This window comes from Podarcis cretensis (assembly GCF_951804945.1).
Source record: "Podarcis cretensis genome assembly, chromosome: 5".
Taxonomy (NCBI): Eukaryota; Metazoa; Chordata; class Lepidosauria; order Squamata; family Lacertidae; genus Podarcis; species Podarcis cretensis.
This window is the reverse complement of record NC_137174.1, coordinates 93,868,792-93,894,830: the sequence shown is the minus strand read 5'-3', so window position 1 is coordinate 93,894,830 and position 26,039 is coordinate 93,868,792. Positions and strand designations below refer to the sequence as shown.

Below are 26,039 nucleotides of genomic sequence, written 5' to 3'. Positions count from 1 at the left end.
TGCACAAAATCAATTCATTTTACACATTTAAAAGTTAAAACTATATCACATCAGTGTTTTGTTTTTAGGAGACTTGTATGTACTGCACAAGACATTACTGCAAACGAGACATTTTATTCTAGTACCAACATTTAAGGGCTGACTGCATCATTGGCAAGTAACAAAAGCAACAAAGGCAAACTCCAAAAGCAAAAGTGGACAACTTACTCCGTGCCAGGGGGCAAACTGGAAAGATGTGACTAGAAAACAGTTGCTAATCAGCGGTTTTTGCTACTTTAAGTAGTTTAATCATCGTGAAAATGAGAAAGTACTGAAACAAGTACAGTGGTGCCTCGCAAGACGAAAAGAATCCGTTCCGCGATTCTCTTCGTCTAGCGGTTTTTTCGTCTTGCAAAGCAAGCCCATTGACGGCTTAGCGGATTAGCGGCTTTTAGCGGCTTATCGGATAAGCAGATAAGCGGCTTAGCGGCTTAGAAAAGGGGGGGAGGGAAAAAAAGTCGGAAAAACTTGCAAGACATTTTCGTCTTGCGAAGCAAGCCCATAGGAAATTCGTTTTGCGAAGCGCCTCCAAAACGGAAAACCCTTTCGTCTAGCGGGTTTTTCGTCTTGCGAGGCATTCGTCTTGCTGGGCACTACTGTATATGTGCAGCAGAACTTCCTAGAGATGATAATCAACATAATCTAACACATATTCGGGAAATTTTGTTTGCTACTAATTTGGACATCTTTTAACCAAATTTTGCATGACTCTTCCCAAGATTAATGGGTAGGTTTTTATCCATGCTCTGATATATTTGGACACCGCTTTGAATCATGATGGTAACGTAAACTAAACCTGTCAAAACTGCACTGATTATTTTGGGGGGGGGGGTGTCTTATAATTCCCATGCAACGCTTGGCACCAATAAGACTGCTAGTACAAAACGGACTGAAAAAATATTATTTCTGACTGGCACAGCAGGTGGGTAATTTTTTTCATCCTTCCTCTACAATAACCATTGCCATAGGGAAATCCCAATTCAATCAAAAAAAAATCAAAATGGGTTTAAATACTAAAACATATTCAAGTATGTAACACTGCTCACAGAGGAGGAATGAGGTTTTAACATACAGAATATAACCGGGGTGGGGTGGGATGGACTACTCTATAGTAACACAAACATTTTGGGGTGAGAGGGGCGCTGCATGTTATTATCCCAACCTAAATAACTGAAGACTCCTCATACTGCTTTGTTATTTTGTTCACTGCATCAGCAAGAGAATTTCTGCAGATCTTCATGGTATTTACAGTGAACTTACCGTATTTTTAGCTCTATAAGACACACCTAGTTTTTGGAGGAGGAAAACAAGAGAAAAAAATATTCTGAATCCCAGAAGCCTGCATTCACTCCATAAGACGCACACACATTTCTCCTTACTTTTTACGAGGGAAAAAGTGTGTCTTATAGAGCGAAAAATACAGGACTTTGCAAAACTGGTAGTGTACTTCTTGCTGAATCAATCTTTGCTAGTGAAGCACTATGCACTCTTGTCCTTCTGCACCAAGTTCCCAACACTAAAAGTTATTTTACATAAAGTATATTTCCCCCCCAAAAAAATTTGTTTACTCAAATATACAATACGCTTGGGTGCTGCATTCAAGGATGCTCAATAGAAGCAATCTGTTCCTTCTCCTTCTGAGTTTCACACTCCTTTCTCCTGTACCTTGAAAAGCATGATCATCAAAGTATAGGACTCCTGCCCAAGTTCTAAATTGCTGAATATCTAGTTGTTCACACCTAAATAATTTCATTTTGCCAGGCTCTTTCAGCAGTCTTTATTGTGTAAAGTAGATATATCCCTGAAGTCAGATGAATCTGACTTGTAATTACATGTTAGGCCTCAGATTATGGAGTCAAGAAGAACAACTTGCATCAGCTTTGTCTTCTTCCCACCTGCATCACCTTCACCACAGATGCACTGCCATGTAGTTCATCGCTGGACATGGACTTGAAAGGCGTTAAGTTCTCATACCAACACCGATAATGGTCTGCAAAACAACTTTATAACTCTTGTCCTTTAGATTTTTCAAATAAGAAACTAGGAGGCCTGTAAAAGGAGGGAAATACAGAAAAGCAGAGCCAAGACTGTCCAAACATCCTAAAACTAGCAAGATCCCAAATTTGTTCTTCCCTCCTCCTATAAGCTGTATAAATTTGCCTAGGGCATCCTCGAATGCAGGGACTCTGTATGTCTCATTCCTTTCCAGTCCAAGTCACTCAATTGATTTTCTGTACTTCCCGTACATCCCAATCCTATACAAATTTACTCAGAAGAACCCACTCCACCATTTTAGAAAAAATTATTTCCAAGAATGCACAGAACTGCAGGTCACTTGAAAAGAAGTAGCACTCCATAAAGAGGGCTGATCGCCGAAGAATTGACGCTTTTGAATTATGGTGCTGGAGGAGACTCTTGAGAGTCCCATGGACTGCAAGAAGATCAAACCTATCCATTCTGAAGGAAATTAGCCCTGAGTGCTCACTGGAAGGACAGATTCTGAAGCTGAGGCTCCAAGACTTTGGCCACCTCATGAGAAGAGAAGACTCCCTGGAAAAGACCCTGATGTTGGGAAAGATGGAGGGCACAAGGAGAAGGGGACGACAGAGGACAAGATGGTGGGACAGTGTTCTTGAAGCTACCAGCATGAGTCTGACCAAACTGCGGGAGGCAATGGAAGACAGGAGTGCCTGGCGTGCTCTGGTCCATGGGGTCACGAAGAGTCGGACACGACTAAACAACAACAACAAGCACTCCATTATTGATGCCATTATTATTTCTGCATATTATCTTGCAAATGTTGCTCTAAAACTTCCTGTTCTCATTAGTTTAATCAAGAATCGCTTAAAACTCAAAGGCTTTCTGTGACATATCAATAAACAAAGCACATCTGAATTATAATACACACTTCACAAATTTAAGAATGCTTATAAGTACTTCAAGGTCCAACCTGCAGAACTGCTACCAAACAGTAACTGAAGTTACTTTTTCATAGTATTTGTTCTTATTGTTATTGTTTTAAAAGATCTCTGATCTGCATAGACCTCAATGGTAACCCATAAAGAAGTCACAAGTAACTTCTTCTTAACATTTTTAAATAATAAAGCACAGCAATGCAGAGGTTAAATTACTGTAGAGAAGTAATATATATATATATATATATATATATGAGAGAATATATATATGATATTATGGAAAGACCTCTGCTGGATGCCAAGGAGAGCCACCGCCATTCAAGAGTAGACAATATTGGGCAACACGGACAAGTAGTCTGGCCAGGCATAGAACAGCTTGCACAAGTAAAGATTATGAAGCCAATTAAACACCTTGCATTGAGCAACAAAAGCTTTTAATGAATCAACAAGGATTTAGAGGTGTTCTAAGCCAAGTTAGAATTCCTCAACAGAAGTTACAAAAATAGTAAGGCCTTTTTGGAATTATGCATTATGACACAAACATGAGTTGAATATGCGCTACTTTAGCCAAATGTAGCAAGCGTTTCTATCCAATTCTGAAGAAACCGTGACAGATATTATGTAGAATTTGCATTTTGCTTCAGTATGAATTAGGTTATAACTACTGAACTCACAACATTTTCTAGAATTCCACCAAGACTAAGGCACAAAGGGGTCACTGAGATTATGACTGTTGTTTTTATATCGCATGTAATGCCAACAGATAATTGCTCCCTGCTCTGCTCATGTCTAAATACTTCTTGAAGGTATTAGTGTATGTACAGTACAAACAGCATGCATATTCATAAGAACCCAGCTCCACCCACCTATGACCAGGCTCTTTACCCTGGGAATGGTCAAAGAGATATTACCAAGCCACTTGTGGCACAATGGGGCAGTGCAGCTGGCTGTTAACCAGAAGGTTGGTGGTTTGAGCCCATGCACGGATGGCTGCAGGCAGGGTTCCTGCAGTGCAGGGGGCTGAACTAGATGACCCTTGGGGTCCTTTCCAACTCTACACAGAGTAAACTTTTGTTGATGCAAACTCCAGATAAATGAGTTTGGACATAAGAAAATCTGTGCTGGATTAGATGAAAGGTCCCTGAATTCCAGCAGAGTGTTCAAAACTCCCATTGTTCTAGGAGCATTTTACGACAAGGAATTTCATTAGACTGAGCAGTTTCTGAACTTTGGATGCAGTACTGTGCCTAAGATTTCAGATTTAAGCTGCAGAGTGGAAGGAGAGGACGACCTTTTTCTGCCTCCTCACTTTCACCTACTCTCTGAAGACTGGAGAAGAGACCCTCTTAAGAATATCAGGGGGGTGGGAAGGGGAAGGGCTAGACCATGTGAAAATGAACATAATAGTTGCAGTTCATTTTCAGCTTTGTATTCTTGTTATAAAAAAGCACACCTAGACATTCCATTGCTGTGCCCTTAACCTAGGTTTAAGGTGCCGTTTAGCTCCTAGCTTTCATATCTCTGTTTCTAACACTGTTCTAGCATTCCATTTCCCAAGGAGCCACCTAGATGCCTCTGAAGTCCACAACTAGGGCATGGAGGCAACAGTCCTCTCACACTGCCACTCCCCAACAGGTGGTATTCAATGGCAGAGTGTCTCTGAATCTGATGACTTCATACAGCCATCATGACCAGTAACCAGAAATACAATTTATGGAAAATAAGGCTCTCTAACCCCCTTTAAAGCCATCTAAACTAGCAGTCACCACAGTAGCTCGTAGCAGCCGAATTGCATAAAATTATGTGTGGAAAAATTAATTGTCTGTCCTGAATATCCTACTGATAACCTCAAGTACTAGTATTATGAGCTAGGGATAAAGGTATTGTTTCTAGCATTTCTTTGAATGAAGAACAAATGCTTGAATACACCTGAGGACATAAATGTTTGCAAGTATCTGAGGACATACTCAGCTGTTTCCCTTGCAGTGTGCATGAGCAAAACATCTCTGCCTTTGATGAAACTATGCAGGAAAGCTTTTTCGCTTATCTCATGCATAAAAAATAAAACCAGAATAAAGGAATTCAGTCCCACATCCCTTCATACACTCCTTTACCCTATAAAACTATCAACCCTATAGTCCTTGCTATGCACTACACAATACTTCATAGCATCAGTCTACCTGCATGCTCATAGTACTCGCTCTCTCTTCAGGATCTTCCCGAAAGCTCACCTTCCTTGTGAATCCTTTGACTTAGCATCTTAATCCACATTCTCACCTGTCAGCGTGTCTAGGCACACGTAAGCATACTGCCTCATAGTCACCCCTCGTTTCATATTCATCTTTCCATCTTCCCTCGTCTCAAATATAAGTAGGTTGTCAACACTTGGGGGTAGTTATCTTTTATTATTATCTATATTATTATATTCTCTTGAACGTCATATATTTTGATGGGTAGGATATAAATATTATTTCCACATCTTTCCCTCTCACCATATGATTAGTTTCTGCTGCCGCTCCACCTTTAACTGTTCCCATTCTCTCTAATGAAGAGCCAGCAAAATCACAAAACATTTTTGTCCCAGGAGTAGCACTAAAGAAATGCACCCACTTGCTTAGCAACAGCAAATTCCCAGACACATCTCAACGGCCCCCTTCCCATGGGAAAACCTCAACTGCTAGCAACCAGGACCAGTAGTCAGGGATGATGAGAGTTGTAGTCCAACAACATCTGGGGGTCCAAATTTGAAAAAGGCTGCTCTTGAAGGATGACCTTGCAGCAAGGCACCCACCCTCTCTACTCTAGCCTGACGCCTCCCCAAGAAGGCCAGTTCCCACACATAAGAGCACTTCTGGATCAGGCTAATGGTCCATCTAGCCCAGCATCCTGGTCTCCCAGCAGCCAATCAGATGCCCCTATGGGGAAGCCTGAAGACATCACGCAGCTGCAACAGCAACTCCCCCCATTTGCGACTCCCAGCAAATGTCACTGAGGGACATGCTGCCTCTGAAAGGGTAAGAAGAACACAGCCATGCTTGGCTAGTAGGCTTATCCCACCCCATCATGACTCTGCCTTATCGTCTTTTAAAGCCATGTAGGGGTCACCACTACATGGGGTCACCACTACAGGGGTCACCACGGAAGTGAATCCCAGGGTTAACTATGCCCCTGTGTGTGCAGAAGAGCTTTCTTTTATCTTGAGACTGGATAGCCTCAGGTTCTTCTATTATTATTATTATTGAAAGTAATAATAATAACAATCTCAACTGGTAGAGCATGAGACTCTTAGAATCAGAGAACCATAAAACCGTGAGAGTTGGAAGTGACCCCGAGGGTCATCAAGTCCAACCCCTTGCCACGCAGGAATCTTTCACCCAACACGGGGCTCGATCCCACGACCAAAAGCCTCACGCTCTACTGATGGAGCTATCCAGCCCCACGCTGGGCAAAAAAGATAAAGACTCCTGCATTGCAGCGGGTTTGGCCCTCGTGGTCCCTTCCAACGACAAACGCGATGACCCAAGGGCGTGCAGTCAGAAGACAAAAGAAAGCTCTTCCACATACTCCGGGGGGGGGCACGGTGACGGGGGAGGGAGAAAGGAAAGCTTTTCCGGCCATGCATAAAAACTTATCACGTCGTCTGGCCCACCTTCTTTCCAAACTAAAAAAAAAAGGGGGGGGAGCCCCCCCGCCCGCAAAAAGACACCACCGTTATGAGGAAGGAATCGAAAGGTTTCCAGCAGGAGGCCGCCCCCCCCCGCCCCTCGGGTCAGGGAGGCTGACTAGGCCAGATAGCCTCCCCCCACCCTCAGGCACGACCCCCTGCGAACCTGCTCGGCCCCCTCACCTCTGAGGAGAATATGGGGAGGGGGGGCGTGAAGAGAAGGGGAAACAAAACATACGGACCCCGCCCCCCACCCGCCCCTCGAGCCGCCCGTACCTTTGTCGCTTGGCGCATCCCGGCCGCGAAAAGGGGCCTCTCCCCGCCCCCCGCAAACACCCGCCTCCCTCTCTCTTTCCGCCCACCCCCCCTCCTCCCAACTCCACGAGCGCGACGGCGACGGCAGCCGCTCGGCGACACCTCACGTGGGTCCGGTTCCCACAACCTACACGGCAGCAGCCGGCCCAGCGCCTCTACACGTCACTCTCCCGCGACAAGAGCTTCCGGATCGAGGGGCGGGGGTGGAGGAAGTGAGAGGGAGGGGATTAGGAGCGGCTTCTTGCCGGACCTGTTTGCGCATGCGTGTAAGGAAAAGGGACTGAAGGGGAGGGGCGGAGAAGGAGGAGGAATGAGCCGCTAGGCTCCACCATCTTTTGGTCCGGGAAAGGGAGGAGGAGTGCGCATGCGTTGGGGGGGGGAAAGCAAGCGGGGAGGAAGGTTCGGCCGTTCTCGTTGCGCGTGCGCGGTTGGTTTCTCGTTGCTAGGAGATAGGTGGGTTTCCACCCCACCCCCATATTTGCATATTAATTGCTGGGGGCGGAGGGACGACGGTGGATTTAAAGATCAATATAACTTCTTAAAAGAAAAAAACAAAGCAAAATAACCATTTAGAGATAAGCCCTTTATCTCTAGTCATTTAAAGATAATAATCATTAAATTAATCTCGACTAATTAGTCATTACTTTTGTGCTGATGGTGTTTGTGCTTGATGGCATTTAATCTGGCTTGATATTTTGCCACCTAATTTGTGTTTTAATTTTTTGTTAATTAGATGCCTCTGCATCGCCTGGAGAATTGGATTAACAGGCAACTAAACATACTAAACACGCAGGTGGCGCTGTGGGTTAAAGCCTCAGCGCCTAGGACTTGCCGATCGAAAGGTCGGCGGTTCGAATCCCTGCGGCGGGGTGCGCTCCCGCTGCTCGGTCCCAGCGCCTGCCAACCTAGCAGTTCGAAAGCACCTCCGGGTGCAAGTAGATAAATAGGGACCGCTTACCAGCGGGAAGGTAAGCGGCGTTTCCGTGTGCGGCTCTGGCTCGCCAGAGCAGCGATGTCACGCTGGCCACGTGACCCGGAAGTGTCTCCGGACAGCGCTGGCCCCTGGCCTCTTAAGTGAGATGGGCGCACAACCCCAGAGTCTGTCAAGACTGGCCCGTACGGGCAGGGGTACCTTTACCTTTAAACATGCTAATAATTACTTTTTTAAAATTATTATTATGATTATTATTATTATTAAAGTTACCTGGGTACTATTAGAGTCCAAGTGACTTAACAAGCTGTTGCACTATGCTAGTGAACGGTAGGCCAGTCAGCCATGGATGCTGTCTTCAAGTCTACTCAGGAATTTATTATTATTATTATTATTATTAATAATAATAATAATAAAGGAGCATTATGATATGCGACCCCCTAACAGCTGCCCGAAGTGATACATTCCAGGAATGGGTTTGCACCTCTAAAGAATTTTTTTTTTTTTAATGATATTTATTAAAGTTTCCAATAATACATATAAACACAAACAACATTACAAGCATACACACATGCACAAACAAAAACAAGTATAATTTCAATTAAACCTTATTTTCAATGACATACTTCTATGACTTCCCCACACCTCCCCTTCTTGTATTCCAATTCCATGTGTTTGATTCCACAAGTTCTTATCCCCAATTTTTAACCTTATTATATTTAGTTCATTGTTGTATTTAGTACCTTATTATATAACCAATTTTACCTTATACACCTCAGTCTTTATACTTTAAAATCTTTTTCTAAGATCGACCCCTGTTCTCTTCCACGGTTTCCCCATTTTATCCTCATAACAAAACAAAATAGAAAAAAGAAAAAATCAAAATATTCTTACACACCCTTTGGATTCCCAAACTCCCCCCCCCCCTTTCCCGGTTTCGATCCCCAATATATATCAGTCTATCTATTCTCAGCCTGGAGACCTTACGTCAGAGGCTCTCAATTCTCTCTCACTTCCTCTTTGCCAGTTTTTTTGGTAGTCCTTTATGTAAAACCTCAAATCTCGGAGAAACCCTGTCTCGATAATGTCCATTTTTCTTCTAACCAGACCTCTATATTCGAAAGTGGAGTTCAAATCTTGTTTCTTAATCCTTTTCAATCTAAGTGTCCCAAAAACTCCAACTTCCATCTTAATCAAATTTATAATCCATAGGTCTTCAGGTTTCCATCTAGATATGTCTCTCCGTTCTTCATTTTCCAATTCAGACCAAGTCTTCGTCATCCAATTCTTATTTTCCTTTATGACCTTCTTGTCAGGCCCCTGGCCTTCCTTAGCCTTCTGCTGCATTGTAACTCCTCCTTCCTCTCCCTCCAGATCATCATGTATCTCTTGTTCCACTTTCTCAGATTTATCAAGTTTTTTTTCCTGCTCAGCTGCAAAGACTTTTGTTTCCGCTACAAGGGCTTTTGGTTCAGGAACAAAGACTTGAGTCCAGTCCCTTCCATTTTCAGTAAAGTTATTTACTGTTTCATTCAATGCCATGACCCCTGTAGCCAAAATATCACTCTGTTCTTGAAGCTTTCCCAGGAGATAAAAAGTCCTGTTCAGCTCAATGAGTATTTTTCCACTTGCAGCCATTCTTGCAATATCCCAGAACCCCCTCTAGAGGGATTATGGATACTTACTATCCTTCTAATTCCAGTCCCAAAATCAAAATAACTTGTTTTTCGACAGTTTATAACCAAATTGTAGCAAATCCAACCGGCAAAGGCAACAAAAACAATGTTTCTTTTTATTCCCCAACTTTGACAGCTAATTTTGACAGCTGTCAAAGCCTTCTGTATTTCCAACAGGCTCTTTCGCAGATCACTCCCGGGTCCCAGGGGGATACACTTCAGCTCTCAAAATCAACCCTTATCCTCCAGCAAAATTACTTGTACTGTCCAATCGTGAAATTAATAACTTTTGTTCAATAAAGAAGAAGATATTCTCTCGATCTTAGTTATTTAGTCCTTGCTTTAGATTGTTTACAAGGCGGGGAGACGGACTTCCTTTTTGCATCTTCCCCGATCGTGCCAAATTCAAAAAGAAAAATTTCCCTTTTAAGTCCAATTTCCGTATTACTCACGGGTTGTTGCTTTTAGTCCGAATGTTCACAGGAAAAAGTCAGCGCTCTCCGTCCATGGCTTGCGGCTTCACTCAGCAGGGGAAGCAGAGGACTCTCAGCACCACGCCACTCCCCGTCCCCCGTTCCGTAGCCTTTAAAAAGGCTCCTTCGCAGGTCGGGGGGGCGCAAATGGTGCCCGCCGAGTCACCAAGTCCACAGGCTTCCACGCCTGTGGTTTTTTAGGATCCCCGTGTCGCCGCCGCGACAGGACCCGACCCCAGCTGAGCCGATTCCCTCTGGAGCTCGGAGGGAATCCGCCATTAGGCGATGGCGCTAACCCGGAAGTCCTGCACCTCTAAAGAAATTAAGGCCCTCAAAAGGAACCCCAAGTCGAAAAAGGTTCAGCCAGCACTGGTGAATAGAAGCTGGATCAGGCCAGCTTCTTCTCTTGCAGAGAAATCAAAATGATGACGACAAAGGTTGGGAAGCAGCTGCGCTTGCAGGGCAAAATCCGTTACAAGTTCCTTCCTGATTGGTGTGCAAGGCAGTTTTCTTTTGACGATTGGCATCTGCCAGGATGACAGTTCATGCTAGGATTTTTTTCAGCATTCAGAAAAGCCGTCTTGCACAAGAAATAATAATAAGAGGAAAGTGCCCTTGTGGGATGGAGCCCAGGAGGTAGGGAGAGGGTTGAGACTTGCAACCATGGCAAGCAGATCCAGCGCCAGCTTGGAAGCCTGCCCCCATTGCAGCCCAAACAAAGCAGCTGGTGCTACAGACTTGAAGCTACAAGGGTACACTTTGAAAGAATGAACACTGACACCCTCTCAATGGTGTGTGTCTTGGATTCAAATGCAGGAACAGGAAGGATTATGCTCCAGCAGATTCAAACGCAAACGTGCACATAAAAAGCTGGCAGAGCTGGTGCCAGGCTTAGCAGGGCCCAGGACATGGCAATCATTATTATTATTGTTATTATTAATTTAATGCATTTATATCCCACCTTTCTGCTTTCTTGAAGAACCATCTTTTACCACGAGTCTGTCAGTTTGCATTTCTTAGTGCAGAAAGTATTGATCTGATGTGTGGAGATGTTTCCTATACTACTTATTTCAAGGGGTTCTGGAAGCTTCTCTGTTTTTTCCTCTGGGCCACACTTTCATGCCCTCCAACATTTCTCCGATGAAAATAAGGACATCCCATTCCATAATGATAATTTTACTATTTATACCCCACACATCTGACTGGGTTGCCCCAGCACTCTGGGCAGCTTCCAGCACATACAAAAACATAATAAAGACTTAAACACTATAAAAATAAATAAATCCCTATACAGGATTACCTCCAGTTGGCTCAGGGGTTGGATAACTCCATTCCCTCCAACATTTCTCCTAAGGAAAAGCGGGACATTCCGGGATCAAATTAGAAACCCGGATGGCTTCTGTAAATCAGGGACATCCCTGGAAAATAGATACACTTGTAGGGTCTGCACTTTCAGAATAAAAATCTGTTCGCACCACATATCTTTGGGGTGCTGTGTGAGATTGCGCCCCCGAAAAGCAATTTTTGTAGCGAGATCTTGGTGCAAAATCGCAAAATCACGGTGCCCAAAATGGCCGCCATGCTCTCTCAGGGGGAACTGGGATTTTTTTTCAGGGCACCTGCAGGTATACCCCAAAGATGTCTTCCAGTCCAACCCTCATGATAGTTAAAGCCGTTCTCCATACATTGCATACACATCACATCACCAGTGGGGAAAGCGAGACAATCTAGGTTTTTTATGATGAATGAAAGCCCCTGTCCTTGGCATTATATATCAGGTGAACTCTTTAATAACAGCACCATGAGCTGAAATAACAAACACATAAAGGGAGATGGGCACAGAAAAATGAATTCGAACCAAAGATGGCTACAAGCTACACATTGTTAGGGGGCTCTTCACAGCCCCCTGAATGCATTATTTCAGCATGTGGAAGATGAACACATGCAGTGCAATTCTATACATGTACACTCAGAATGGCTTGGGCTCAGTAGTAGAGCATCTCTTTCGTACAAAAGGTCCCAGGTTCATTCCCCAGCAATTCCCAACTAGAGCTGGGAATCTATAGGATTTTAGGCTCAGCCGAAGAAGTGAGCAAACACCAACAAAACGGTTGGAAGCACATTCTGTGCTGATTTGCAGGTTAAGAAACTGAGAGCAAAACTGATGTTTGAGCAGCATGTTAAGAAAACCATGCATGATGCCTTGAAACATGCTTATTGTTAGGGCCTTTTATTATCTCCTCAAACAGGAGGATAGATCAGTTGGAGAAGATGCTGAATCTCTACAGGTCCTGCACTGTTCTGCTGAGCAATTAACGTTCATAAAATGCTATCACTGGAATCAGTTTCCCAGAGAGGTTGAGGAAGAAAGACACGACTCCAGTGCCATCTTCTGGGCTCTTGCGGCTGTTGCTCTGTTCTTGTACTTTATTTAGATCATAAAAGAAAAGGTACAAACACTTAGGACAGTTCCATCTTTCAGGCACACAGACACACACAAAACAGACGTATCAAACAACAGCAAAAAGGGAAAAGAGAAGAAAGAAAGAAAAACTACCCAGCAGCACAACCCCCCAAATGATAATAAAATGACTTTCAGATGAAATGTTATCCTAGCATCAATAGCAATATCAACATCACGAAACAGGAGATTTACTCCTCCGCCGTTAGATTAACGCCATTCATCTTTTGCCATCTTGACTTTCTTGGGGAATTCTCACATATGCATTTGACCTTTTAAAAGCATTATTATTATTCTACAAAGGAAACCCCAGCGGTATCCAGTTTGATTCTTGCCTCAGAGCACAACTGAGAAATTTCAAGGGCTGTCTATTATCGAGTGTTTGCAGGGAAAGATCAGATAAGAGTTGTTCCCTGTGATCTCAAGCTGCCTCTGTGTCTCCTCAGGGCCCCGGTAAACATGCAGGAAGGATGCCGAACACTGTCCTTTATTTTCTAATGAACACAGATATTTCATGCAGGTATTTCGGGTAAGGAAAGGCTCTCTGACTACAGCACTGCAGCTAAGTCGTTTTAGACCCTGGCCTCAGTTGCAAAGCGCACAATTAACATTTCTCTTCTACTTCAACATTCCTTGGTATGTTAGAAAGAAAGAAAATGCAAAATAAATACTCTGAGCATGTGCAGTTTTGCATTTGAAACTCCCTCAAATCATAGCACTATCATGGCTGCTTCTGCTGCCCTGATGTTGAACATATTTACTTGGGGATAAGCACTGTTTTGTTGTAGAAAAAGATGGTACAGCATTTAAAACCAAAAGTAATAAAATGAACATGGGGAAACAAGCCCATGCCCAGCCCTGAAGAAGAAAAGAAAAATGCTGCAGTGACCAACATCAGTTTCCTGCTGCCCCCATCATCCCTTGCTCTCTGGGTAGTCATTTGGGATGGGACACTGCCTCTTTCTCCTGCTAGCTGGGACATCTGCACTGGGCATACCCAAGAACCAAGAAAGGCTGGTGGGAAGAGGCATCACCGTAGTCCTGGCCCCCCGTAGCAGCATTGCAGGAATGCCAACAGAGCCAATCCAGGATTCCTGCTGGTGCACCCGAACCACAGGACTGCTGCCCTGCCCCACACCATCTGAGTGATCCTGCTTCTGGGAGCCCAAGTCTGCTCCAGCCAAGCTCACTGACTCTAATTCTCTTTGGGAAATCAACATTCCTGATCCTAACCTCGTCCGTGCAGTTTTCAAGCTTATGTATATTCTTTTTCTCCAAATATCATAAACTGCCTGGCATCTCCACCCTTCTCCTTTGAACACAGAATTTGGGAGTTATTTTATGTGCGCAGGATGCATCGGCGGCCCAGTATATATCTGCAAACTGATCTCAAAGACAAGGTGAACTACGGCAGTGGCAGAAGTAGCAGCCTGGGGAATAAACCTCATCTAAATGGAAATGCGGAGCTGTTAAAAGGATATCTCGTGATGAGGTTGGGGTTGGGCTAGGTGGGTGTGGGGAGTCCCCTCCAACCAGAGTATAGATCATAGAATCATAGAGTTGGAAGGGACCGCAAGGATCATCTATCCCAACCCCCTGAAATGCAGGAATCTTTCACCCAACGTGGGGCTTGAACCCATGAACCTGAGGTTAAGAGTCTCATGCTCTACCGACTGAGCTATCCACTACCCTGTGATTCTGGCTGCAAAAAGAGACTGCTAAAGAGGCCAAACATGTCTGGCTCTGTTATGGCCACGTACAGGCAATCTGTTGCCAAAGGAGCTAGTTCATAGAGATTCCTTCCAGAACAGGTCATGTGTTTCCCCACTGCTTGCTCCTTGCAGGAGGTGATATCATAGAGGTCCATGGGGTCACATCTACACCATGGACAATATTCCACTAAATAACTGTGCAAGGAAAACAATTTCCATTTGCACAATGGGACTCGGTTGGTCAACCAGCTACAAATCCACAGTTACTTCATCCAGCCCACATGTTACTAGATTCTCCACAAGAAAATCATGGGGGATTGTGTCAAAAGCCTTACTGAAATCAAGATATACTATGTCCACAGCATTCCCCTGATCCACCCAGCTTGTTACCCTGTTTTTAACTCTGTTACTCTTTTTGAGAAGACCATGCTGGGTCCTAGTAATCACAGTAATTCTAAATGCTCACAGACCAATGCTAGTAATTCTAAATGCTCACAGACCAATTCAGAGGGTTGGACTTGAGTCTCATTGCCAAGGGCACATTGTTTTCAGCACAGGCACAAACAGATACACACATCCTGGGGCAGGGGGCACATGATTGAAAACACAGTCTTTTCTCTTGGGACAGGAATCACACAAATGATGTACCCTACCCCATTCCTTTAAAAGTCAAACAGGAAGCACGGGTCATGTGTTGGGACAAGGTCTTTACTTATTCCTGGTCATGTATCTTAGTCTCTGTCCCTGCACCTTTTGAGCTGTGTAACCTGAACCTTGAGCTGAGGCCAACGTCACGGACTGTATTTTTAAATAAAACTTTGAGATTTTCTGAAATGAGGATGAGTCTTTTGTCCAGGGGTGGGAGCCAGCACAGAGAGGTGTTGGGAGTGTTTTTACCCAATGTGCATTACTTGTTTGGTTCCCCTGCAAACACACACATCCCAAACTCCTATTCAGGACGCTCCCATCTGCACATGTGCTGTCATCTATACTTGCAAAACGAATGCCTCAAATGTACACACCTCAACGACCACGAAGTGAATGTGGCTTTCGTTTTTCGAATCGGATGGAAGCTGGTTTGAGGGGGAACACATCATGCAGTGGCGTTTCTCAAGAATAGATAGATTTGGATAGTGGGTGACATCTTGAGTACATGGCTTTATGCACCAGAGGTGGGAGTATCCTGGAGCAAGAGTAAGCATTAATGTTACCCAGCCTAAGAGAATTCTGAAGGAGAGCAGGAGGAAACCGGGGCTGGCTCAAGGCCTTTTGTCACCTGAGGCAAAGATGGCGCTTCACTCCCCCCATGGCAGGCATGGAAGCTGACTGGACTGGCCGTTGACTCTTACGTCAGGGCAGTCAATGGAATAGTCTCCTTCACTGCACCTGAGGGGAGCAGGCCAGTTGTAGAAGGGCAGACCAGGCTTCGTGGCACACACTGTCTGTCCTTCAGCTGAATGCTTTGGCCAGGGAGTTATGGAAAAACAGCTGCCTCTGCTGCCCACCCCCTAGCATTTGCCACCTGAGATGGCTGCCTCACTCTGCCTGATGAAAGGGCCGGCCTTGAGAAAATCCTAGCCCCAATAAACTAGCATCTGCTTTGCACGTGGAAAAGGCTGAAGAAGACTCTTGTTTGAAACCCCAGAGAGCTGCCACCAGTCAGCTAGATCAGGGGTCAACAAACTTTTGCAGCAGGGGGCCGGTCCACTGTCCCTCAGACCTTGTGGGGGGACCGACTATATTGGGGGGGGGGGCGCGAATGAACAAATTCCTATGCCCCACAAATAACCCAGAGATTCATTTTAAATAAAAGCACACATTCTACTCATGCAAAAACACCAGGCAGGCCCCACAAATAACTCAGAGATGCATTTTAAATAAAAGGGCACATTCTACTCATGTAAAAACACACTGATTCCCAGACCGTCCGTGGGCTGGATTTAGAAGGAGATTGGGCCAGGCCTTAGTTTGCCTACCCATGAGCTAGATGGACTAATGGCTTCATAAGACACCTTCCTATGCCCTTATTGTTCGAAGAGCTTGGAAGGCGGAATGTGATGGGGGGCGGGGCGGTAAACAACCTAAAATTGGAAAGAGTGTTCTCATTTCACTCCTTCTGTCGCTGAGCTTCTCCCCCAGATAAAATCTTCTCTCTCTCTCTCTCTGCCATGGATTAGGTAGATACAGCAGCCATCGCTTCACCATCCAGCAGTTCTGAGAATTGTTTCTTCCTTGCTGAAGTGTATTAATAGCCGGCTCTTGAGTCTGGGATTAAAAGTGTGCTCCTAAAAGTGGATTCTCTGGTGGTTAATAAAACTCACTTCTCTTCTCTCTCGCAGCCTCCCTCTTTCCTTCTCTCTCTCTTTGCCGACAGAGTGCTTCTGGGGAAGATGACTCATTCTCAAAGCGGGGACCCAAATGAACAGAGATGCTGTGATGTATGGTCGCGCCGCTGAGAGAGAAATATGAACTCACCCTAAAGGACTGCATCTGCCATCTTTAGTGTAGCAAAACATTTTACGGGGATGGTTTGAAATGCACTGTGTGGATCGTGCATCTCCAGGGACAGCTGCCATTTTTGCGGATGCTGTTATGTTATGGCATAGCATAGCATTATTTTCTTTTTTCTTGCGGGTGGGGGCTTGTTAAAGGATGGTGCATTTCGTAATCATCTGCAGAGGAAAGCCATGGTCTGGCTTGCACGTAATGCTAAGCTGTGGTTTGTTTTACAAACAAGTTAATCAGGAGCCATCCCACAGATGACAAAAGAAACCATGGTTTGTTTCTTCAAAGTTTGTTTCAATTTTCAGCAGCTCTTGCCTTGTACCTTTGTAGATTGGCCAACCTCTGGAATAGGATGGCCATGGTTAAGGAAGGGTTCACACGCAACACCAAGCCATAAACAAACCAAGATGTGTTAGCCAACAACAAACCATAGCTACAGATCATGGTTTGTTAGTATTAGAGAGGCCAGAGTTTAGCTGCCGGTCAGGGTTTAATAAACCAGGGCTAAGGGTTTAATAAACCAGGGCTAAGTGTTATGTGCAAACCAGGCCAATAGTTTGGATTCACACATGTAAACATGGGAACTGCAAGAGGGCTTCTGATCTTTCTTTGTACCTTGCCCTTGAAAAGGATGAATTAGGCTGTTGAGCTGGATCACTGGTGATGGGATGGTGGATGTTGTAAACCAGGGTTTCCCAAACTTGGGTCTCCAGCTATTTTTGGGACTACAGTTCCCATCATCCCTAACCACTGGTCCTGCTAGTTAGGGAGGATGGGAGTTGTAGTCCAAAAACAGCTGGAGACCCAAGTTTGGGGAACCCTACCCTAAACCAAGAAGGCTGCTTTAATGCCCCAAAGAGAGGTATAGCTGGAGTAGGCTGGAAATAATTAGAGGGTGCTGTAAAGGTGATAAAATTGCTGCACTTCTGTGTAGGAAGAAAATGATGATTGTGATTATAATAGCTAGCATGTATATAGCATTCATTCATTCATTCATTGCCCTTCATCATAAGATCTCAGAGTGGTTCACAGAACATTGTAGAGTATTTAAAGTCCTTTGCATATATATCTTGGTATAATACTTACAGGTAAAAGTAAAGGACCTCTGGACGGTTAGGTCCAGTCAAAGGCAACTATGGGGTGCGGTGCTGAGCTTGCTTTTAGGCCAAGGGAGCCGGCATTTGTCCACAGATAACTTTCCAAGTCATGTGGCCAGCATGACCAAACCACTTCTGGTGCAACGGAACACCGTGATGAAAACCAGGGCACATGGAAACTCGGTTAACTTCTTGCCACAGTGGTACCTATTTATCTACTTGCACTGGTGTGCTTTCAAACTGCTAAGTTGGCAGAAGCTGAGACAGAGCAACTGCCGACCTTCCAATATACTTTATATAAAGCAAGTCTGTGTGAATAGAAGCAGGTTCCTTGAATGAGCCCCTGCCCATGGATGCCCATCAGCAGGTAAGAAATCTAATACACCATGATTTTTTTAAAAAATAATTAAATCTGGAGCCAGCATTCAATTTACTGCTCAGTATTAAGCTGCGAGCATCCTCCCTGCATGGCATAATACATATTAGGAAGACATGCAGGTCTGGGATAGCTCAGTTGGTAGAGCATGAGACTCTTAATCTCAGGGTCGCGGGTTCGAGCACCACACTGGGCAAAAGATTCCTGCATTGCCGGGGGCTGGACTAGATGACTTTAGTAGTCCCTTCCAACTCTGCCCTTCTATGATCCTGCAAACTCGATGACTATTAATAACAAAGAAAAGCCCAAGTAAACTGCTCAAGCATGCAATTCATAGAAGGAGAGGTTATTTGTGCGAGAGAAATGCGTGGAGATGGTTATGTGGGCCAGGGAGGCAGTGCAAAAGGGACGAAACAAGATGAGAATGGAACACAGGAAGAATATTGGTGCCTAAGCAGGGGAAGGTTGCTATTTCCCCCGCCCTGCTTCTGTTCCCTGCATTCTCAAGCCCAAGGCAGGAGCTAAATTAATGTTAAGTAGTGGCAGTAAATGCCCCTCGATTCATCTCTGTGGCAAGAAGCCAAATGACCTTCCCTTTCATAGTCGAGCTGCCCTCATTTTTTAAAAAAAACGGAAGATTATTCCATTTCCTCCTAATAGCGTCCCTGAATTGGAGACTCGTAACACTTGGATATTACATTACCTTCTGCCCCAACACTTTTATTTTGTAGCCGATTATCATGGTAATAAGACGATTCCATCTCTAATTGTGTCCTCTGTGTTTTGCCAGCAGTGGGGGGCGGGGGGGGGCGGGGGGAGAGAGACACTAGCGGTTCATTAGATGCCTCCACCACCGTGTGAACCGACCAGGGAGCTTAGCAGGCCTCAGTGCAGAATGCAGGAGCCACAGAGACACACATCCGTTATCATAATGAGCAGTTTAAAAGTGCAGGATGTAAGGGGGGGGGGCACCAGCCAGCAGAGCAGGTCCTACCATTAGGCGCTATACGGTGATGCAACGGGGTAGCAGAGGGATCCAACATGTTGTGAGTTGGGCGGGGGACACCCCTCTAAACCCTAGAAATTAATAAATGGTAGTGTCAGGGGTTCAGGAGCAGAGGCACAGGGAGGAGAGGAGATGGAGAGCGAGGGGGAGGAATCCGAGGGGAGCATAGGAGAAGAGGACAGTGAACCGAGGGATTCCATGAGCCTCTCCAGCGAATCGGAAGATTCACAGAAGGGGGCGCCAGTGGCCAGGGGTAGGGGGTTCCCAAGGGGAACGTCCCAGGAGCAAGGGGGCAGCAGGGACTCCCAGAGCAGTAGTTGGAAATCAGGACCAGCTTCCCCACCAGAGCAGAGTGGGGGGGAAGAGTCCCAAGGATCGGGGCCAGTGCATTCCCCACCAGGGAGAGAAGATGAGGCAGGGCTGACCACACCTCCATCGGAGAGTCAGACAACGGAGGGGAGTTCAGATCCGGCCAGTGTACCGGAAGAGGGAAGCAGTGACAGAAGTAGTGTAACGGTCAGGAGGAAGGTCACTGGGTTGGCGCGAGAGGCAAGTTCAAATGTACAGGAGCGCGGGACAGCAGAGAATGAGGATTGGGAACCGGGTCCTAAAGCCCGCCGGAGGGAGGGGGAGGAGCTAAGCGACTCAGCGTCGGAAGAGTCCAGAAAGGGGGATGCCCCAGCGGGCAGGAGGACCCAGAGGAGGAGAGAGCAGCGGAAAAGGTGGAGCAGGGCTAGGATCTTAAACTGGTGTCATAGGGGAGGAGACTCAGACGGTACTTCGCCGGTCTAGGCTTTAAGACGTAGAGCTGCGCGCTGCGGCTTTGAAATGGAAACTGAACATCAATAAAGACTTTTGTACATAACTACAGCCTAGCGTTGGTCCTCTGTGAGCTGGGACCTAGAGGCAGCTCTGACAGGTAGGATTTTTTTTTTATTTGGAGTATTGAAGGGAAGATTGGAGGCCAGTGGAAAACTATAGGCTGACCTTCCTTTCCAAGCCAGAACCTCACCTGGGATAGAGGCATTAACATGTCAAAAGGTGTTGATGGCCCATTTGAGAGGAATTCTTGGGCCTGGGCAGACAGAAGGTTGCTAGGGTAACGGTGTGAGGCAGGGATGCCAACTTGAATAAAATATTTGGCGGGGCAGGTAACCTCCACACCACATAATCGATTACACGATGTGGCACACACACACCATTTGAATGGCAATGGCCATTAACTTGCGGGGGGTGGCCCCCTCAAATGTTTTTTTGTGGGGGAGGGGGATGAAGGGCCCTAGGGCCCTAGAAGTTGGCTTCGATGGTGTGAGGTGAAATGAAAAGAGAAACACACCACATGTAAGCAAGTAAACTTGAAGTTGTGGCTAACACCCCAGAGGACAGGATCACACTTCAAAACGACCTTGACAGATTAGAGAACTGGGCCAAAACAAACAAGATGAATTTTAATAGGGAGAAATGTAAGGTATTGCACTTGGGCAAAAAAAATGAGAGGCACAAATACAAGATGGATGACACCTGGCTTGAGAGCAGTACATGTGAAAAGGATCTAGGAGTCTTGGTTGACCACAAACTTGACATGAGCCAACAGTGTGACGCGGCAGCTAAAAAAGCCAATGCAATTCTGGGCTGCATCAATAGGAGTATAGCATCTAGATCAAGGGAAGTAATAGTGCCACTGTATTCTGCTCTGGTCAGACCTCACCGGGAGTACTGTGTCCAGTTCTGGGCACCACAGTTCAAGAAGGACACTGACAAACTGGAACGTGTCCAGAGGAGGGCAACCAAAATGGTCAAAGGCCTGGAGACGATGCCTTATGAGGAACGGCTAAGGGAGCTGGGCATGTTTAGCCTGGAGAAGAGGAGGTTAAGGGGTGATATGCTAGCCATGTTCAAATATATAAAAGGATGTCACATAGAGGAGGGAGAAAGGTTGTTTTCTGCTGCTCCAGAGAAGCGGACATGGAGCAATGGATCCAAACTACAAGAAAGAAGATTCCACCTAAACATTAGAAAGAACTTCCTGACAGTAAGAGCTGTTTGACAGTGGAATTTGCTGCCAAGGAGTGTGGTGGAGTCTCCTTCTTTGGAGGTCTTTAAGCAGAGGCTTGACAACCATATGTCAGGAGTGCTCTGATGGTGTTTCCTGCTTGGCAGGGGGTTGGACTCGATGGCCCTTGTGGTCTCTTCCAACTCTATGATTCTATGATTCTATTCTATGATTCTATGATTCTATGAACCGGAAACCGCTCAAAGTTCAACCGCAAAAGGAACTTATTTCACATTATGGCACTTATGGGACCTACTTTCAATTGTAGTTCAGAGATTCTTGAACTAATTCTGTAAACTTTGTTAAACCAAACTAGTTTGTTCCAAACACCAGTCATGGTTTCTATGAATAACTCTACAGTCGTACCTCGGGTTACAGACGCTTCAGGTTGTGTTTTTTGGGGGTTACCGACCTGCCAAAACCCGGAAGTGCCGGAACGGGTTACTTCCAGGTTTGGCGGTTGCGCATGTGCAGAGGCGTTAAATCGTGCTTTGTGCATGCGCAGAAGCGCCGAATCACAATCCACGTGTGCGCAGACGCAGCACTGTGGGTTGCGAACACTGCGGGTTGCGAACGTGCCACCTGCACAGATCACATTCACAACCCGAACGTCCACTGTAATCCAGTTTTAAGACATCTGGTTTGTTGGCCATCATGGCCTCCTTTGGGAGCAAGTTCCATCATTTCAGAGAAATGGACAGAGAAGCGGACACAGAGCAATGGTTCCAAACTACAAGAAAGAAGATTCCACCTAAACATTAGGAAGAACTTCCTGACAGTAAGAGCTGTTCGACAGTGGAATTTGCTGCCAAGGAGTGTGGTGGAGTCTCCTTCTTTGGAGGTCTTTAAGCAGAGGCTTGACAACCATATGTCAGGAGTGCTCTGATGGTGTTTCCTGCTTGGCAGGGGGTTGGACTCGATGGCCCTTGTGGTCTCTTCCAACTCTATGATTCTATGATTCTATGATTTCACTATGTGCTGTGTGAAGACGTTGTTTGCTTTTGCCTGTCCTGAATTTTCCAGCTAGCTAGGAACGAACCACCTGAGACATAGCTGAAGGAGCAGTCGTGTTGTGAGAAGAGAAACATACCAAATAAGCCCAAAACATTAACGAATGTTCACCCACAGGAGGGGCAGAAGATGCTGGAAGCGCCGCAAATAAAATGGAGAGATGAAGTGGCCATTCTGAAGGGGAACGCTAGTCTCGATTGCTGCACAGGCGCTTTGCCACGTTTCTGTTTCGTCTGCCTCCCTTCACCTCTTTAACCTCTCGTTCTGCATCATCCATCTGTGCCAGACGAAAAGTAGAAGTTGAAAAGCGTTAATGCAGATGCTGGGTTCTTTTTTCGGCAACAGCTGCACAGCATCTCCCGGATGAAGAGTTGCAGATCTTGGATTGTAAAATGATGGATGCCTATGAGCCTGAGAGTCTAATGAAAGTTTCGGGTCTCGTTTGTTTAAAAAATATCCAGTTGGGGAAAGTGACTCTTCGAAGGAGGGGAAAGCAGAGGAGCTCCTTTGCAAGATGGAAGGGATTGCCAAAGCAGATCAGGCTGCCTTTCCATCTCCTTCAAGGTCTTCTCCTGGGATATTTTCATCTTCCTCGCAGCCCCTTGATGATGCCACCCACCGGGAGGCCAACGTGATTTCTGTATGTACAGGAATGCAGAAATGAACCTACTTAATTTGCACTTTTCAAAACAACAGGGAAACCAAAACACTGCTTGTTCTGCTCCTGTCCAAGAACAATGACAGGTGCATTTTCTCGTAAGTAAAGAAACCAAGCTTTCATCTAGCAGACTGACAGTGCAAATTCAGGAACAGGAGGCAAATAGAAATTAGTTCAGGTGCCCTTGGGCACTAGCAATGAGGCTACGATAAAAACCAGCTTAGGAAAGGAGCTCCAGGGTTCTCCAAATGCAATTCAGGGTCAAGGCCAGGGGTCAGGATTCCATGATCAGGATCTGTGATCTGGGACTGCACAGGAGCATGAAGTTGCTCCAACAACTGGCCGCACCTACCCACCACGCTTTTAAACAGAGGCAGGGAAAGTCTAGCTCAGGGGTCAGCAACCTTTTTCAGCCATGGGCCGGTCCACCATCGCTTAGACCATGTGGTGGGCCGGTGTATTTTTTTGGGGGGGTGGTGGTGAATGAATTCCTATGCCCCACAAATAACCCAGAGATGCATTTTAAATAAAAGCACACATTCTACTCATGTAAAAACACGCTGATTCCCAGACCATCCATGGAGCTACACTGACTTCTCAGGTTTCCTCTCATGCTGGGAGAGCTCGGCAGATTGTCTTTCTGGTCATGAGTCATCAGGTAGCCAAACACAACAAAGTGGAAAAACACCAGCCTTCCGCATTCACCTAGAGTGGAACCTCTCGCTTAATGCAAACTTCTCTGCTTTGCACATGCAAACTTTTACATACATTTTACTTTACTTCATTGCATACAAACATTACATCTTATGCATTTTAAAATTACATCTTTAACACAGCTCTCATTAACTACAGTAAGCATGTCCAGTAGCCAGGGATGATGGGAGTTGTAGTCCAACAGCACCTAGAAGTCCAGCAATTTTCCCACTCCTGATTTAACATAAAACTAGTGTAGCTGTTTTCCCCTGTTGAATATTTAGAGCTAAGCTAAGCTCTAAATATTCGTTGTTTTTCACCCATCAGAACTCAAGTGCCTTGGATGCAGAAGTTTGGCCATGCCCAAACTTGCGTATTTCTTTCCTCACACGACATCCCTTTAGGAATTAAAAAAATGTAGGACAGTTGATTAAAAAGTAAACATGTGTTGCCTTTGGGAAAATATTCTGGCCTTGAATTATGCATTGAAAAATAAAGGAGACAATAAATAACCCTCTTTTTTCCTCCTTTGTGTTGACTCACCCACATTAGGCTGATGAATAGGTCTTGGTAAGAGAGCAAATGGAAGATGAAGAGTCTCTTTCTACTTTTAAAATATGAATCCAAGTACTAAATCTGCACCAGCAACAACACGTCCAGAGCAGGCGCACTGTTTTCCTGAGGGAAAACTTTTTTATACAGAAAAAGATATTGATAAGAAATGCAACATTAACAGTTGGCATTTTTCTTTCATCGTTTTTGCGATAACTCCTGAGTTATCACGGCCGCGTTATCCTTTGGATTAATATGACATGTTGTATCTATTTTATTTTTAAAATTCAGTCTGCGTCTCTCAGTCAGTCTCGCCAGCCAAGTTCTAGTGTGTTGTTTTTTAGCAACTCAAACTGCTCTAAGAGTCATAAAGCTTATTTATTGGCTCCCTGGGAGGCTGTTTATCTTGACTGTTTGTTTCTTCCTATCTCAGCTGTTCTCATCTCCCTCTGAGGTGCTGGAGGGGCCTGCTGGCATTTGGGTCAGCCAAGGCTCCAGCTATCCCGCCTCGATTGCCTTGTCCGGATGCCAGGCAGTCTGTGGTAGGGCAGGCCTAAGACTGTTTGCTGCCGGAGTCGAAAGACAAGATGGCGCCCTTCCCCATTCCACACACAGAAGCCAACTGAGCTGGCAGCTGAATTTTCCTTCAGTGCTATCAACATTGATAGTGGGGAAGCTTCTCCTGGGGTGGCTTCACGGAGACTGCGCCGCTTCAGAGGCTGCCGATGGAAGATCCAAACTTGGCACGACTGCCGCATTTAAAAACAAAACTTTCTGTCTGTACAAACTTGGCACAGTAGGAAGTAGACTGGGGTTGAACCTTTCACCCTGGTATTAGATGCTTTTGTACATGGGAGAATATTCAAAACCGGTATCTCCACTTCCCTCATGCACAGTCCTGTTGCCTGAATGATGCAGTCCACTCTGCCATATTGATTCTGCTGCATGTGTTGTTGTTGTTTAGTCGTCTTAGTCATGTTCGACTCTCCATGACCCCATGAGCATGCCTTGGAAACTCTTCTCAAAGCTTCTCCTATTTTATGTCCACAGAGTTTTCTTGGCAAAATACTGGAGTGGTTTGCCAGTTCCTTCTCCAGGTGGATCACATTTAGTTGAAACTCTCGGCTACGATGGCATGGCTCATAGCTTCTTGGGGTTATTCAAGCCCCTTCACCATGACAAGGCAGTGATCCATGAAGGGGGCTGCATGTGTAGACTTGATCTATCCTTCCGCCAGCCCAAGCACTCTCTGCACACTCCGAATCATGGCAACCCTTTCTTGATCGGTGTCCAGAAGCTTCCCATGAGGTCCTCCTCACCGCAAACAGCACTGCAATTCAGATTCTCCTCAAGCAACCCCCTGCCATGCTAAATGGACCGTGCAACTCACCCCTGGCATACTGTGCCATGAAGCTAAACTGAAAGGGCCTTGTAGTTTGATAGATAACAGGCTTAAGAGAATCTATCCTAAGAAGGACCGACTGCATTAGCAGCCGTAATGGACTCCAGGCCAGGAAACCCTTTGGCAAAGATGACAGTCTGGGGGAAGGAGGAATTACTCTGAGTTCTCTAGAGAACAGCCGTGCTGATATAATTTGCACAAAAGAAGCCACGAGTATTTCTTTTCGGGTCCCCTGATCACCGTTTGATGATTCCATCAATCAGCCCACAATAAGGCTCCCTCCAGCTTAATGGTGCTTGCTTTGCCATATCTATTATGTCAACTGAGCTCACAATAAATGCAACAGACCACAGCTGATGTTATGAAAAAGCAGGACAATATTATGTGGAAAGGGCTGGCGATGGCTGGTTTTTAAATATATATATATAATCTTAATCACTATTATTTTTAAAAAGCATGCCATACCCCTCAATTGTCCTGGCAAAACTGGGACATCCCAT

General features: G+C 45.4%; 1 protein-coding gene and 1 long non-coding RNA gene across 3 annotated transcripts in view; both read right to left on the bottom strand.

Annotated features, from left to right (window-relative positions):
• SENP5 (SUMO specific peptidase 5) overlaps positions 1 to 7,181 on the bottom strand; it is a 36,192-nt gene extending 29,011 nt beyond the window's left edge. Inside the window, exon 1 of one of the 2 annotated variants that reach the window (XM_079977852.1) lies at positions 7,065 to 7,181. The gene's annotated coding sequence lies outside the window, so the exon portion shown is untranslated. Of the gene's footprint in view, positions 1 to 6,894; positions 6,964 to 7,064 lie in introns of those variants that run through there. The other variant, XM_079977851.1, reaches the window with a different exon arrangement.
• Positions 7,182 to 12,227: 5,046 nt separating this feature from the next.
• Positions 12,228 to 19,087, bottom strand: LOC307217211. The gene is made up of 2 exons (XR_013839436.1): positions 18,868 to 19,087; positions 12,228 to 12,438 (listed from the first exon to the last, which is right to left on the bottom strand). It is a non-coding gene; the product is annotated as an uncharacterized lncRNA (long non-coding RNA).
• Positions 19,088 to 26,039: the final 6,952 nt, after the last annotated feature.